Genomic DNA, 20,895 nt, shown 5'->3' with positions numbered 1-20,895 from the left:
TATCTGAGCACACACACAAAGGACACAACTGTGTACAGTATCTGATCACACACTCAGGACACAACAGCTGTGGAACATATCTGAGTACACTAACACAGGACGCAAAACTGTCTACAATATCTTAGCACACACAGGACACAACAACTGTTTTCAATATCTGAGCACACACAGGATACAACAACTGTGTACAGTATCTGAGCAAACACATAGCACACACACAGAACACAACTGTGTACAGTGTATGAATACACACACAGGACACAACATCTGTGTATAGTATCTGAGCACGCACACAGGACACAAGCGTGTACAGTATCTGAGCGCGCACACACACACACAAGACACAACAACTGTGTACAGTGTCTGAGCACACACACACACACACAGGACACAGGTGTGTACAGTTACTGTGCGCACACACAGGACACAACAACTGTGTACATTATCGGAGCCCACACACAGGACACAACAACTGTGTACAATATCTGAGCACACACACAAAAAACACAACTGTGTACAGTATCTGATCCCACACTTAGGGCACAACAACTGTGGAACATATCTGAACACACACACACAGGACACAACAACTCTGTACATTATTATAAGACACCAACACACAGGACACAACAACTGTGTATAGTATCTGACTACGCAGGCAGGACACAAAAACTGTGTACAGTATCTGAGAACACACACAGGACACAACAACTGTGTACAGTATCTGAACAAACACACAGGACACAACTGTATACAGTATCTGAGCACAAACACACAGGACACAACAACTGTGTACAGTATCTGACTACACAGGCAGGACACAACAACTGTGTACAGTATCTGAGAACACACACAGGACACAGCAACTGTGTACAGTATCTGAACAAACACACAGGACACAACTGTATACAGTATCTGAGCGCACATACACAAGACACAAAAACTGTGCACAGTGTATGAGAACACACACATGACACAACTGTGTACATTATCTGACCACACACACATGGGACACGACAAGTGTGTATAGTATCTGATTACACACAGGGCACAGCAACTGTGAAAATTAGCTGAGCGCACACACAGGACACCACACCTGTGTACAATATCTGAGCGCACACACACAAGATAAAACAACTGTGTGCATTATCTGAGCACAAAAAAGGACACAACTGTGAACAGTATCTGAGTGCACATACACAGGACACAACAACTGTGTACAATATCTGAGCACACACACAGGACACAACAGCTGCGTACATTATCTGAGCACACACACGTAGGACACAACAACTGTGTATAGTATCTGATACACACAGGGCACAACAACTGTGAAAATTATCTGAGCACACACACAGGACACCGCACCTGTGTACAATATCTGAGAACACACAGGACACAGCAACTGTGTACAGTATCTGAGCACACACATTGCACACACACAGGACACAACTGTGTACCGTGTCTGAGTACACACACAGGACACAACGTCTGTGTTTAGTATCTGAGCACACACACAGGACACAACTGTGTACAGTAACTGAGCGTGCACACACACAAGACACAACAACTGTGTACAGTATCTTAGCACTCGCACGCACACAGGACATAGGTGTATACAGTATCTGAGCGCACATACACAGGACACAACAACTGTGTACAATATCTGAGTGCACACACACAGGACACAACTGTGTACAGTATCTGAGTGCACACACAGGACACAACAACTGTGTACTGTATCTGAACACACACAGGACACAGACAGTGTGTAGAGTATCGGAGCACATACACATACAGGACACAATAACCCGTTTCCCGTATCTCAGCACACACACACCCAATAATACACAGGACAAAACCGTGCACAGTATCTGAGCGCACAAACACACACAGGAAACAACAACTGTGCACAGAGTCTGAGCGCATACACTAACAGGACACATAACCTGTGTACAGTATTTGTGCACACACATGACACAACAACCGTGTATAGTATCTGATCACACACACACAAAGGACCCAACAATTGTGTGTAGTATCTGAGCACACACAAAGCACACACACAGGACACAACTGTGTACAGTGTCTGAGTACACACACAGGTCACAACATCTTTGTACAGTATCTGAGCACACACACAGGAAACAACTGTGAACAATATCTGAGCACGCACACACACAAGACACACCAACTGTGTACAGTTTCTGAGCACACACGCACACACATGAAACACGTGTGGACAATATCTGAGCGCACACACACACAAGACACAACAGCTGTGTACATTGTCTGAGCATCACGCATACACAGGACACAACTGTGTACAGTGTCTGATCACACACTCATTACTCAACAACTGTGTAACTTATCTGAGTACACACACAGGACGCAAAAACTGTCTACAGTTTCTTAACACACACATACAGGACACAACAACTGTGTACAGTATCTCAGCACACAAACACAGGACACAAATGTGCACAGTATCAGAGCACACACACAAGACCCACAGGACACCACAATTGTGTACAGTATCTGAGAACACACAAGGCACACACAGGACACAACTGTGTACAGTGTCTGAGTACACACACAGGTCACAACTTCTTTGTATAGTATCTGATCACACACAGGACACAACTGTGTACAGTATCTGAGTACACACACAGGACACAACAACTGTGTACTGTGTCTGAACACACACAGGCACAGCCACTGTGTAGAGTATCGGAGCACATACACATACAGGATACAAGAACTGTTTACAGTATCTCTGCACACACCCACTCACACACAGGACACAACGGTGCACAGTAGCTGAGTGCACAAACACACACAGGAAACAGCAACTGTGCACAGAGTCTGAGCGCACACACAAAGAGGACACATAAACTGTGTACAGTATCTGAGTACACACACAAGACTCAACAACTGTGTACAAAATCCGAGCACACACACACAAAGGAGACAACAAATGTGTACAGTATCTGAGCACACACAGGACATAACAACTGTATACATTATCTTAGCAGACACAAACTCAAAGGACACAACATTGGTGTACAGTATCTGAGCACAAACAGGACACAACAACTGTGTACAGTATCTGAGCACATACACAGGACATAACAACTGTGCACATTATCAGAGCAGACACACACTCAAAGGACACAACAGCGGTGTAAAGCTTCTGAGCACAAACAGGACACAACAACTGTGTACAGTATCTGAGCACATACGCAGGACACAACTATGGACAGTATCTGAGCATACACAGGACACAAATGTGTATAATATATCAGCACACTCAGGACACAGGACACAACAACCGTTTACAGTATCTAAGCACGCACACCACACACACAGTACACAGCAATTGTGTACATTATCTGACCACAAACACACGGGACACAACAGCTGTGTACAGTATCTCAGCACACACACAGGATACAAAAACTGTGTACAGTATGTGAGCACACACACACAGGACACAAGAACCGTGTACAGTGTCTGAGCACATACACAGGACACGACAACTGTGTACAGTATCTGAGCACACACACACATGACACAACTGTACAGTATTGGAGAAAACACACACAGAGGACGCAACAACTGTGTACAGTATCTGAGCAAACACACACAGGACACAACAACTGTTAACAGTATCTGAGCACACACAGGACACAACAACTGTGTACAGTATCTGAGCACGCGCACACACAGGACACAAAAACTGTGCACAATATATGAGCACACTCACATGACACAACTGTGTACAGTATCTGAGTACACACACAGGACACGGGAACTGTGTACAGTATCTGAGCACACACAGGACACAACAGTATACAGTATCTGAGCGTGCACACACACAACACACAAAAACTGTGCACAGTATATGAGCACACTCACATGACACATCTGTGTACAGTAACTGAGTACACACACAGGACACGGGAACTGTGTACAGTATCTGAGCACACACAGGACACAACAGTATACAGTATCTGAGCGTGCACACACACAACACACAAAAACTGTGCACAGTATATGAGCACACTCACATGACACATCTGTGTACAGTATCTGACCACACACACGGGACACAACAACTGTGTACAGAATATGAGCACACACACGCACAGAGTGCACAACAACTGGATACAGTTTGTGAGCACACACACACACATACAAGACACAGCAACTGTGTACAGTATCTGAGCACACACAGCACACAACTGTGAACAATATCCGAGCACCCAAACACAAAGTACACAACAACTGTGTACAGTATCTGAGCACATCCACCACACACAGGACACAACAACTATGTACAGTATCTGAGCACACACAGAGCACTCACACAGGACACAACTGTGTACCGTGTCTGAGTACACACACAGGACAAAACATCTGTGTATAGTATCTGAGCACACACACAGTACACAACTGTGTACAGTAACTGAGCGTGCACACACACCCAAGACACAACAACTGTGTATAGTATCTGAGCACACGCACGCACACAGGACACAGGTGTATACAGTATCTGAGAGCACACACACAGGACACAACCGTGTACAGTATCTGAGTACACACACAGGACACAACAACTGTGTACTGTATCTGAACACACACAGGACACAGACAGTGTGTAGAGTATCGGAGCACATACACATACAGGACACATGAACCCGTTTACCGTATCTCAGCACGCACACACCCAATCACTCACAGGACAGAACGGTGCACAGAATCAGAGTGCAGAAACACACAAAGGAAACAACAACTGTGCACAGAGTCTGAGCGCGCACACACAAACAGGACACATAACCTGTGTACAGTATCTGAGCACACACACAGGACTCAATAACTGTGTACAATATCCGAGCCCACACACACAAAGGAGACAACAAATGTGTACAGTATCTGAGCACACACACAGGACACAACAACTGTGTACAGTACCTGAGCAGACACACACACAGAACACAAAAACTGTGTACATCATATGAGCACCAAGATACACAGGGCACCAGAACTGTGTACAGTATCCGAGCAAACACACAGGACACGACAACTGTGTACAGTATCTGCGCACACACAAAGGACACAACAACTGTGTACAGTATCAGAGCACACACACACACACAGGACACAACTGCACAGTATTTGAGAACACACAACCAGAGGACACAACCACTGTGTACAGTATCTGAGCACACACACAGGACACAACAACTGTTTACATTATCTGAGCACACACACAGGACACTACTGTGTATAGTATCTGAGCACACACAGGACACACAGGCCCACACAGGACACAGGTGTGTACAGTTACTGAGCGCACACACACAGGGCACAACAACTGTGTACATTATAGGAGCACACACACAGGACATAACAACTGTGTACAATATCTGAGCACACACAGAAAGGACACAACTGTGTATTGTATCTGATCACACACACAGGACACAACAACTCTCTACATTATATGAGCATAAACACAGGAGACAACAACGGTGTACAGTATCTGAGCACAAACACACAGGACACAACAACTGTGTACAGTACCTGAGTACAAAGGCAGGACACAACAACTGTGTACAGTATCTGAGAACACACACAGGACACAGCAACTGTGTACAGTATCTGAACAAACACACAGGACACAATTGTGTACAGTATCTGAGTGCACACACACACAAGACACAAAAACTGTGCACAGTATATGACAACGCACACATGACACAACTGTGTACATTATCTGACCACACACACCTGGGACACAACAAGTGTGTATAGTATCTGAGCACACACACACGCACACAGTGCACAACACCTGTGTACAATACCTGAGCACACACACACAAAATAAAACAACTGTGTGCAGTATCTGAGCACAAAAAAGGACACGACTGTGAACAGTATCTGAGCACACACACAGGATACAACTGTGTACAGTATCTGAGCGTGCACACACACACAAGACACAAAAACTGTGCACAGTATATGAGCACACTCACATGACACAACTGTGTACAGTATCTGACCACACACGGGACACAACAACTGTGTACAAAATCTGAGCACACACACGCACAAAGTGCACAACAACTGTATACAGTTCGTGAGCACACACACATACAAGACACAACAACTGTGTACAGTATCTGAGCACACGCACAGCACACAACTGTGAACAATATCCGACCACAGAAACACAAAGTACACAACGACTGTGTACAGTATCTGAGCACATGCACCACACACAGGACACAACAACTATGTACAGTATCTGAACACACACAGCACACACAGGACACAACGGTGTACCGTGTCTGAGTACACACACAGGACACAACATCTGTGTATAGTATCTGAGCGCACACACAGGACACAAATGTGTACAGTATCTGAGCGGACACACACACAAGACACAACAACTGTGTACAGTATCTGAGCACACACACGCACACAGGACATAGATGTATACAGTATCTGAGCGTGCACACACACAGGACACAACAACTGTGTACAATATGTGAGCGCGCACACACAGGACACAACATCTGTGTACAGAATATGTGCACAAAGAAAGCAAAAAACTGTGCACAGTATCTGAGTGCACACACAGGACACAACAACTGTGTACAGTATCTGAGTACACACATAGGAGACAACAACTGTCTACTGTATCTGAACACACACAGGACACAGCCACTGTGTAGAGTATCGGAGCACATACACATACACGACACAAGAACTGTTTACAGTATCTCAGCACATACACCCACTCACACATAGGACACAACGGTGCACAGTATCTGAGTGCACAAACACACACAGGAAAGAATAACTGTGCACAGAGTCTGAGTGCACATGAACAAACATGACACATAAACTGTGTACAGTATCTGAGCACACACACAGCACACACACAGGACACAACTGTGCACAGTGTCTGAGTATACACAGGACAAAACATCTGTGTATAGTATCTGAGCACACACAGGACACAACTGTGTACAGTATCTGAGCGCGCACACACACAAGACACAACAACTATGTACAGTATCTGAGCACACACAGGACATGACAACTGTTTACAGTATCTGAGCACGCACAGGACACAAAAACTGTGTACAGTATCTGAGCACACACAGCACACACACGACACAACTGTGTACAGTGTCTGAGCAGACACACACTCAAAGGACACAACAACGGTGTACGGTTTCAGAGCAGAAACAGGACACAACAACTGTGTACAGTATCTGCGCACACACACAGGACACAATTATATACAGCATCTGAGCATACACAGGACACAAATGTGTATAATATCTGAGCACACACATGACACAGGACACAACAACCGTTTACAGTATCTGAGCACGCACACCACACACAGTACACAACAATTGTGTACATTATCTGACCACAAACACACAGGTCACAACAGCTGTGTACAGTATCTCAGCATACATACAGGACACAAAAACTGTGTACAGTATCTGAGCACACACACACCGCACACAACAACTGTGTACAATACCTGAGCGCGCGCACACACAGAGCACAAAACCTGTGTACAGCATATGAGCACCAAGACACACAGGACACAAAACTGTGTACAGTATCCGAGAACATAAACAGGACACGACAACTGTGTACAGTATCTAAGCACACACAAAGTACACAACAACTGTGTACAATATCAGAGCACACACCCACACACAGGACACAACTGTACAGTATTTGATAACACACACAGAGGACACAATAACTGTGTACAGTATCTGAGCACACACACAGGACACAACAACTGTTTACAGTATCTGAGCACACACAGGCCTCAACAACTGTGTACAGTATCGGAGCGCGCACGCACACAGAGTACACAAAAACTGTCCACAGTATATGAGCAAACGCACATGACACAACTGTGTACAGTATCTGACCACACACAGGACACAACAACTGTGTACAATATCTGAGTGCAAACACAGTACACAGCAACTGTGTACAGTATCTGAGCACACACACAGGACACAACTGTGTACAGTATCTGAGCGTACACACACAAGACACAAAAACTGTGCACAGTATATGAGCACACTCACATGACACAACTGTGTACAGTATCTGACCACACACACGGGAAACTACAACTGTGTACAGAATCTGAGCACACACACGCACAGAGTGCACAACAACTGTATACAGTTTTTGAGCACACACATACAAGACACAACAACTGTGTACAGTATCTGAGCACACACACAGCACACAACTGTGAACAATATCCGACCACAGAAACACAAAGTACACAACGTCTGTGTACAGTATTTGAGCACATGCACCACACACGGGACACAACAACTATGTACAGTATCTGAGCACACACACAGCACACACAGGACACAACAGTGTACCGTGTCTGAGTACACAGACAGGACACAACATCTGTGTATAGTATCTGAACGCACACACAGGACACAACTGCGTACAGTATCTGAGCGGACACACACACTCAAGACACAACAACTGTGTACAGTATCTGAGCACACACACGCACACAGGACATAGATGTATACAGTATCTGAGTGCACACACACACACAGGACACAACAACTGTGTACAATATGTGAGCGCGCACACACAGGACACAACATCTGTGTACAGTATATGAGCACAAAGAAAGCACACAACTGTGCACAGTATCTGAGTGCCCCCACAGGATACAACAACTGTGTACAGTATCTGAATACACACATAGGACACAACAACTGTGTACTGTATCTGAACACACACAGGACACAGCCACTGTGTAGAGTATCGGAGCACATACACATACAGGACACAAGAACTGTTTACAGTATCTCAGCACATACACCCACTCACACATAGGACACAACGGTGCACAGTATCTGAGTGCACAAACACACACAGGAAAGAACAACTGTGCACAGAGTCTGAGTGCACGTGAACAGACATGACACATAAACTGTGTACAGTATCTGAGCACACACACAGCACACACACAGGACACAACTGTGTACACTGTCTGAGCAGACACACACTCAGGACAAAACAACAGTGCACAGTTTCTGAGCACAAACAGGACACAACAACTGTGTACAGTATCTGCGCACACACACAGGACACAATTATATACAGCATCTGAGCATACACAGCACACAAATGTGTACAATATCTGAGGACACACAGGACACAACAACCGTTTACAGTATCTGAGCACGCACACCACACGCACAGAACACAACAATTGTGTACATTATCTGACCACAAACACACAGGACACAACAGCTGTGTACAGTATCTCAGCACACATACAGGACACAAAAACTGTGTACAGTATGTGAGCACACACACAGGACACAACAACTGTATACAGTATCTGAACAAACACACAGGACACAACTGTATACAGTATCTGAGCACAAACACACAGGACACAACAACTGTGTACAGTATCTGACTACACAGGCAGGACACAACAACTGTGTACAGTATCTGAGAACACACACAGGACACAGCAACTGTGTACAGTATCTGAACAAACACACAGGACACAACTGTATACAGTATCTGAGCGCACATACACAAGACACAAAAACTGTGCACAGTGTATGAGAACACACACATGACACAACTGTGTACATTATCTGACCACACACACATGGGACACGACAAGTGTGTATAGTATCTGATTACACACAAGGCACAGCAACTGTGAAAATTAGCTGAGCGCACACACAGGACACCACACCTGTGTACAATATCTGAGCGCACACACACAAGATAAAACAACTGTGTGCATTATCTGAGCACAAAAAAGGACACAACTGTGAACAGTATCTGAGTGCACATACACAGGACACAACAACTGTGTACAATATCTGAGCACACACACAGGACACAACAGCTGCGTACATTATCTGAGCACACAAACGTAGGACACAACAACTGTGTATAGTATCTGATACACACAGGGCACAACAACTGTGAAAATTATCTGAGCACACACACAGGACACCGCACCTGTGTACAATATCTGAGAACACACAGGACACAGCAACTGTGTACAGTATCTGAGCGTTTGCACCACACACAGGACACAACAACTATGTACAGTATCTGAGCACACACATTGCACACACACAGGACACAACTGTGTACCGTGTCTGAGTACACACACAGGACACAACGTCTGTGTTTAGTATCTGAGCACACACAAAGGACACAACTGTGTACAGTAACTGAGCGTGCACACACACAGGACACAACTGTGTACAGTATCTGAGTACACACACAGGACACAACAACTGTGTACTGTATCTGAACACACACAGGACACAGACAGTGTGTAGAGTATCGGAGCACATACACATACAGGACACAATAACCCGTTTCCCGTATCTCAGCACACACACACCCAATAATACACAGGACAAAACCGTGCACAGTATCTGAGCGCACAAACACACACAGGAAACAACAACTGTGCACAGAGTCTGAGCGCATACACAAACAGGACACATAACCTGTGTACAGTATTTGTGCACACACATGACACGACAACCGTGTATAGTATCTGATCACACACACACAAAGGACCAACAATTGTGTGTAGTATCTGAGCACACACAAAGCACACACACAGGACACAACTGTGTACAGTGTCTGAGTACACACACAGGTCACAACATCTTTGTACAGTATCAGGACACAACAACTGTGGAACATATCTGGGTACACTAACACAGGACGCGCAACTGTCTACAATATCTTAGCACACACAGGACACAACAACTGTTTTCAGTATCTGAGCACACACACAGCACACACACAGAACACAACTGTGTACAGTGTCTGAATACACACACAGGACACAACATCTGTGTATAGTATCTGAGCACACACAGGACACACAGGCCCACACAGGACACAGGTGTGTACAGTTACTGAGCGCACACACACAGGGCACAACAACTGTGTACATTATAGGAGCACACACACAGGACATAACAACTGTGTACAATATCTGAGCACACACAAAAAGGACACAACTGTGTACTGTATCTGATCACACACACAGGACACAACAACTCTCTACATTATATGAGCATAAACACAGGAGACAACAACGGTGTACAGTATCTGAGCACAAACACACAGGACACAACAACTGTGTACAGTACCTGAGTACAAAGGCAGGACACAACAACTGTGTACAGTATCTGAGAACACACACAGGACACAGCAACTGTGTACAGTATCTGAACAAACACACAGGACACAATTGTGTACATTATCTGAGTGCGCACACACACAAGACACAAAAACTGTGCACAGTATATGACAACGCACACATGACACAACTGTGTACATTATCTGACCACACACACCTGGGACACAACAAGTGTGTATAGTATCTGAGCACACACACACGCACACAGTGCACAACACCTGTGTACAATACCTGAGCACACACACACAAAATAAAACAACTGTGTGCAGTATCTGAGCACAAAAAAGGACACGACTGTGAACAGTATCTGAGCACACACACAGGATACAACTGTGTACAGTATCTGAGCGTGCACACACACACAAGACACAAAAACTGTGCACAGTATATGAGCACACTCACATGACACAACTGTGTACAGTATCTGACCACACACGGGACACAACAACTGTGTACAAAATCTGAGCACACACACGCACAGAGTGCACAACAACTGTATACAGTTCGTGAGCACACACACATACAAGACACAACAACTGTGTACAGTATCTGAGCACACGCACAGCACACAACTGTGAACAATATCCGACCACAGAAACACAAAGTACACAACGACTGTGTACAGTATCTGAGCACATGCACCACACACAGGACACAACAACTATGTACAGTATCTGAACACACACAGCACACACAGGACACAACGGTGTACCGTGTCTGAGTACACACACAGGACACAACATCTGTGTATAGTATCTGAGCGCACACACAGGACACAAATGTGTACAGTATCTGAGCGGACACACACACAAGACACAACAACTGTGTACAGTATCTGAGCACACACACGCACACAGGACATAGATGTATACAGTATCTGAGCGTGCACACACACAGGACACAACAACTGTGTACAATATGTGAGCGCGCACACACAGGACACAACATCTGTGTACAGAATATGTGCACAAAGAAAGCAAAAAACTGTGCACAGTATCTGAGTGCACACACAGGACACAACAACTGTGTACAGTATCTGAGTACACACATAGGAGACAACAACTGTCTACTGTATCTGAACACACACAGGACACAGCCACTGTGTAGAGTATCGGAGCACAAACACATACAGGACACAAGAACTGTTTACAGTATCTCAGCACATAAACCCACTCACACATAGGACACAACGGTGCACAGTATCTGAGTGCACAAACACACACAGGAAAGAACAACTGTGCACAGAGTCTGAGTGCACATGAACAAACATGACACATAAACTGTGTACAGTATCTGAGCACACACACAGCACACACACAGGACACAACTGTGCACAGTGTCTGAGTATACACAGGACAAAACATCTGTGTATAGTATCTGAGCACACACAGGACACAACTGTGTACAGTATCTGAGCACGCACACACACAAGACACAACAACTATGTACAGTATCTGAGCACACACAGGACATGACAACTGTTTACAGTATCTGAGCACGCACAGGACACAAAAACTGTGTACAGTATCTGAGCACACACAGCACACACACGACACAACTGTGTAAAGTGTCTGAGCAGACACACACTCAAAGGACACAACAACGGTGTACGGTTTCAGAGCAGAAACAGGACACAACAACTGTGTACAGTATCTGCGCACACACACAGGACACAATTATATACAGCATCTGAGCATACACAGGACACAAATGTGTATAATATCTGAGCACACACATGACACAGGACACAACAACCGTTTACAGTATCTGAGCACGCACACCACACACAGTACACAACAATTGTGTACATTATCTGACCACAAACACACAGGTCACAACAGCTGTGTACAGTATCTCAGCATACATACAGGACACAAAAACTGTGTACAGTATCTGAGCACACACACACCGCACACAACAACTGTGTACAATACCTGAGCGCGCGCACACACAGAGCACAAAACCTGTGTACAGCATATGAGCACCAAGACACACAGGACACAAAACTGTGTACAGTATCCGAGAACATAAACAGGACACGACAACTGTGTACAGTATCTAAGCACACACAAAGTACACAACAACTGTGTACAATATCAGAGCACACACCCACACACAGGACACAACTGTACAGTATTTGATAACACACACAGAGGACACAATAACTGTGTACAGTATCTGAGCACACACACAGGACACAACAACTGTTTACAGTATCTGAGCACACACAGGCCTCAACAACTGTGTACAGTATCGGAGCGCGCACGCACACAGAGTACACAAAAACTGTCCACAGTATATGAGCAAACGCACATGACACAACTGTGTACAGTATCTGACCACACACAGGACACAACAACTGTGTACAATATCTGAGTGCAAACACAGTACACAGCAACTGTGTACAGTATCTGAGCACACACACAGGACACAACTGTGTACAGTATCTGAGCGTACACACACAAGACACAAAAACTGTGCACAGTATATGAGCACACTCACATGACACAACTGTGTACAGTATCTGACCACACACACGGGAAACTACAACTGTGTACAGAATCTGAGCACACACACGCACAGAGTGCACAACAACTGTATACAGTTTTTGAGCACACACATACAAGACACAACAACTGTGTACAGTATCTGAGCACACACACAGCACACAACTGTGAACAATATCCGACCACAGAAACACAAAGTACACAACGTCTGTGTACAGTATTTGAGCACATGCACCACACACGGGACACAACAACTATGTACAGTATCTGAGCACACACACAGCACACACAGGACACAACAGTGTACCGTGTCTGAGTACACAGACAGGACACAACATCTGTGTATAGTATCTGAACGCACACACAGGACACAACTGCGTACAGTATCTGAGCGGACACACACACTCAAGACACAACAACTGTGTACAGTATCTGAGCACACACACGCACACAGGACATAGATGTATACAGTATCTGAGTGCACACACACACACAGGACACAACAACTGTGTACAATATGTGAGCGCGCACACACAGGACACAACATCTGTGTACAGTATATGAGCACAAAGAAAGCACACAACTGTGCACAGTATCTGAGTGCCCCCACAGGATACAACAACTGTGTACAGTATCTGAATACACACATAGGACACAACAACTGTGTACTGTATCTGAACACACACAGGACACAGCCACTGTGTAGAGTATCGGAGCACATACACATACAGGACACAAGAACTGTTTACAGTATCTCAGCACATACACCCACTCACACATAGGACACAACGGTGCACAGTATCTGAGTGCACAAACACACACAGGAAAGAACAACTGTGCACAGAGTCTGAGTGCACGTGAACAGACATGACACATAAACTGTGTACAGTATCTGAGCACACACACAGCACACACACAGGACACAACTGTGTACACTGTCTGAGCAGACACACACTCAGGACAAAACAACAGTGCACAGTTTCTGAGCACAAACAGGACACAACAACTGTGTACAGTATCTGCGCACACACACAGGACACAATTATATACAGCATCTGAGCATACACAGCACACAAATGTGTACAATATCTGAGGACACACAGGACACAACAACCGTTTACAGTATCTGAGCACGCACACCACACGCACAGAACACAACAATTGTGTACATTATCTGACCACAAACACACAGGACACAACAGCTGTGTACAGTATCTCAGCACACATACAGGACACAAAAACTGTGTACAGTATGTGAGCACACACAGGACACAACAACTGTGTACAGTACCTGAGCACAAACATACAGAGCACAAAAACTGTGTACAGCATATGAGCACCAAGACACACAGGACACAAAACTGTGTACCGTATCCGAGAACATAAACAGGACACGACAACTGTGTACAGTATTTGAGCACACATAAAGTACACAACAACTGTGTACAGTATCTGAGCACACACCCGCACACAGGACACAACTGTACAGTATTGGATAACACACACACAGAGGACACAATAACTGTGTACAGTATCTGCGCACACACACAGGACACAATTATATACAGCATCTGAGCATACACAGCACACAAATGTGTACAATATCTGAGGACACACAGGACACAACAACCGTTTACAGTATCTGAGCACGCACACCACATGCACAGAACACAACAATTGTGTACATTATCTGACTACAAACACACAGGACACAACAGCTGTGTACAGTATCTCAGCACACATACAGGACACAAAAACTGTGTACAGTATGTGAGCACGCACACAGGACACAACAACTGTGTACAGTACCTGAGCACAAACATACAGAGCACAAAAACTGTGTACAGCATATGAGCACCAAGACACACAGGACACAAAACTGTATACCGTATCCGAGAACATAAACAGGACACGACAACTGTGTACAGTATTTGAGCACACATAAAGTACACAACAACTGTGCACAGTATCTGAGCACACACCCACACACAGGACACAACTGTACAGTATTTGATAACACACACACAGAGGACACAATAACTGTGTACAGTATCTGAGCACACACACAGGACACAACAACTGCTTACAGTATCTGAGCATACACATGCTACAACAACTGTGTACAGTATCGGAGCGCGCACACACACAGAGGACACAAAAACTGTGCACAGTATATGAGCACACTCACATGACACAACTGTGTAAATTATCTGACCACACACGGGACACAACAACTGTGTACAGTGTGTGAGTGCACACACAGGACACAGCAACTGTATACAGTATCTGAGCGCACACAGGATATAACTGTGTACAGTATCTGAGCGTGCACACACACACAAGACACAAAAACTGTGCACAGTATATGAGCACACTCACATGACACAACTGTGTACAGTATCTGACCACACACACGGCACACAACAACTGTGTACAGAATCTGAGCACACACGCACACAAAGTACACAACAACAGTGTATAGTATCTGAGCACATGCACCAGACACAGGACACAACAACTATGTACAGTATCTGAGCACACACAGGAAATGACAACTGTTTACAGTATCTGAGCATACACACAGGACACAAAAACTGTGTACAGCATCTGAGCACACACACAGCACACACACAGAACACAACATTGTACAGTGTCTGAGTACACACAGGACACAACATCTGTGTATAGTATCTTAGCACACACACAGGACACATCTGTGTACAGTATCTGAGCACACACACGCACACAGGACACAGATGTATACAATATCTGAGCACACACACAGGACACAACAACTGTGTACACTATCTGTGCACACACACAAAGGACACAACTGTGTACAGTATCTGATCACACACTCAGGACACAACAACTGTGGAACATGTCTGTGTACACTAACACAGGACGCAAAACTGTCTACAATATGTTAGCACACACAGTTCAAAACAACTGTTTTTAGTATCTTAGCACACACAGGATACAACAACTGTGTACAGTATCTGAGCACACACAGCGCACACACAGGACACAACTGTGCACAGTGTCTGAGTATACAGAGGACAAAACATCTGTGTATAGTATCTGAGCACACACAGGACACAACTGTGTACAGTATCTGAGCGCGCACACACAAGACACAACAACTGTGTACAGTGTCTGAGCACACACGCACACACAGGACACAGGTGTGTACAGTTACTGAGCACACACACAGGACTCAACAACTGTGTACATTATCTGAGCACACACACAGGACACAACAGCAGTGTGCAATATCTGAGCACACACACAAAGGACACAACTGTATACAGTATCTGATCACACACTCAGGGCACAACAACTGTGGAACATATCTGAGCACACACACAGGACACAACAACTCTGTGCATTATATGAGCACAAACACAGGACAAAACAACGGTGTACAGTATCTGAGCACACAAACAGGACACAACAACTGTGTACAGTATCTGAGTACACAGGCAGGACACAACAACTGTGTACAGTATCTGAGTGCACACACACGACACAGCAACTGTGTACAGTATCTGAGCACACACACAGGACACAACTGTATACAGTATCTGAGCGTGCACACACACAAGACACAAAAACTGTGCACAGTAATTGAGCACACTCACATGACACAACTGTGTACAGTATCTGACCACACACACGGGACACATCAACTGTTTACAGAATCTGAGCGCACACACGCACAGAGTGCACAACAATTGTATACAGTTTGCGAGTACACACATACAAGACACAACAACTGTGTAAAGTATCTGAGCACACACACAGCACACATCTGTGAACAATATCCGAGCACACAAACACAAAGTACACAACAACAGTGTATAGTATCTGAGCACATGCACCAGACACAGGACACAACAACTATGTACAGTATCTGAGCACACACACAGGAAATGGCAACTGTTTACAGTATCTGAGCACACACAGGACACAAAAACTGTGTACAGTATCTGAGCACACACAGCACACACACAGAACACAATTGTGTACAGTGTCTGAGTACACACACAGGACACAACAGTGTACAGTATATGAGCGCACACATACAAGACACAACAACTGTGTACAGTCTCTGAGCACACACACGCACAAAGGACACAGATGTATGCAGTATCTGAGCACACACAGGACACAACAACGGTGTACATTATCTGAGCACACACACACAGGACACAACAACTGTTTACAATATCTGAGCACACACACAAAGGACACAACTGTGTACATTATCTGATCACACACTCAGGACACAACAACTGTGGAACATATCTGTGTACAGTAACACAGGACGCAAAACTGTCTACAATATCTTAGCACACACAGGACAAAACAACTGTTTTTAGTATCTTAGCACACACACAGGATACAACAACTGTGTACAGTATCTGAGCACACCCACAGTGCACACACAGGACACAACTGTGTACAGTGTCTGAGTACACACAGGACACAACATCTGTGTATAGTATCTGAGCACACACAGGACACAACTCTGTACAGTATCTGACCACACAGGCACACACGGGACACAACAACTGTGTACAGAATCTGAGGACACACACGCACAGAGTGCACAACAACTGTATACAGTTTATGAGCACACACATACAAGACACAACAACTGTGTAAAGTATCTGAGCACACACAGCACACAATTGTGAACAATATCCGAGCACACAAACACAAAGTACACAACAACAGTGTATAGTATCTGAGCACATGCACCAGACACAGGACACAACAACTATGTACAGTATCTGAGCACACACATAGGAAATGACAACTGTTTACAGTATCTGAGCACACACACAGGACACAAAAACTGTGTACAGTATCTGAGCACACACACAGCACACACACAGAACACAACTGTGTACAGTGTCTGAGTACACACACAGGACACAGCATCTGTGTGTAGTATCTTAGCGCACACACAGGACACAATTGTGTACAGTATCTGAGCGCACACATACAAGACACAACAACTGTGTACAGTATCTGAGCACACACGCACACAGGACACAGATGTATACAGTATCTGAGCACACACACGGGACACAACAACTGTGTACATTATCTGAGCACACACACATGACACAACAACTGTGTACAGTATCTGAGCACACACGCACACAGGACACAGATGTATACAGTATCTGAGCACACACACGGGACACATCAACTGTTTACAGAATCTGAGCGCACACACGCACAGAGTGCACAACAATTGTATACAGTTTGCGAGTACACACATACAAGACACAACAACTGTGTAAAGTATCTGAGCACACACACAGCACACATCTGTGAACAATATCCGAGCACACAAACACAAAGTACACAACAACAGTGTATAGTATCTGAGCACATGCACCAGACACAGGACACAACAACTATGTACAGTATCTGAGCACACACACAGGAAATGGCAACTGTTTACAGTATCTGAGCACACACAGGACACAAAAACTGTGTACAGTATCTGAGCACACACAGCACACACACAGAACACAATTGTGTACAGTGTCTGAGTACACACACAGGACACAACAGTGTACAGTATATGAGCGCACACATACAAGACACAACAACTGTGTACAGTCTCTGAGCACACACACGCACAAAGGACACAGATGTATGCAGTATCTGAGCACACACAGGACACAACAACGGTGTACATTATCTGAGCACACACACACAGGACACAACAACTGTTTACAATATCTGAGCACGCACACAAAGGACACAACTGTGTACATTATCTGATCACACACTCAGGACACAACAACTGTGGAACATATCTGTGTACAGTAACACAGGACGCAAAACTGTCTACAATATCTTAGCACACACAGGACAAAACAACTGTTTTTAGTATCTTAGCACACACACAGGATACAACAACTGTGTACAGTATCTGAGCACACCCACAGTGCACACACAGGACACAACTGTGTACAGTGTCTGAGTACACACAGGACACAACATCTGTGTATAGTATCTGAGCACACACAGGACACAACTCTGTACAGTATCTGACCACACAGGCACACACGGGACACAACAACTGTGTACAGAATCTGAGGACACACACGCACAGAGTGCACAACAACTGTATACAGTTTATGAGCACACACATACAAGACACAACAACTGTGTAAAGTATCTGAGCACACACAGCACACAACTGTGAACAATATCCGAGCACACAAACACAAAGTACACAACAACAGTGTATAGTATCTGAGCACATGCACCAGACACAGGACACAACAACTATGTACAGTATCTGAGCACACACATAGGAAATGACAACTGTTTACAGTATCTGAGCACACACACAGGACACAAAAACTGTGTACAGTATCTGAGCACACATACAGCACACACACAGAACACAACTGTGTACAGTGTCTGAGTACACACACAGGACACAACATCTGTGTGTAGTATCTTAGCGCACACACAGGACACAATTGTGTACAGTATCTGAGCGCACACATACAAGACACAACAACTGTGTACAGTATCTGAGCACACACGCACACAGGACACAGATGTATACAGTATCTGAGCACACACACGGGACACAACAACTGTGTACATTATCTGAGCACACACACATGACACAACAACTGTGTACAGTATCTGAGCACACACGCACACAGGACACAGATGTATACAGTATCTGAGCACACACACGGGACACAACAACTGTGTACATTATCTGAGCACACACACATGACACAACTGTGTACACTATCTGAGCACACACACAAAGGTCACAACTGTGTACAGTATCTGATCACACACTCAGGACACAACAAGTGTGGAACATATCTGTGTACACTAACACAGGACGCAAAACTGTCTACAATATCTTAGCACACACAGGACAAAACAACTGTTTTTAGTATCTTAGCGCACACAGGATACAACAACTTTTTACAGTATCTGAGCACACACTCAGCGCACACACAGGACACAGCTGTGCACAGTGTCAGTACACAGAGGACACAACATCTGTGTATAGTATCTGAGCACATACAGGACACAACT

The sequence above is a fragment of the Cetorhinus maximus genome, chromosome 20 (assembly GCF_964194155.1).
Source record: "Cetorhinus maximus chromosome 20, sCetMax3.hap1.1, whole genome shotgun sequence".
Taxonomy (NCBI): Eukaryota; Metazoa; Chordata; class Chondrichthyes; order Lamniformes; family Cetorhinidae; genus Cetorhinus; species Cetorhinus maximus.
This window is presented reverse-complemented; position numbering follows the sequence as displayed.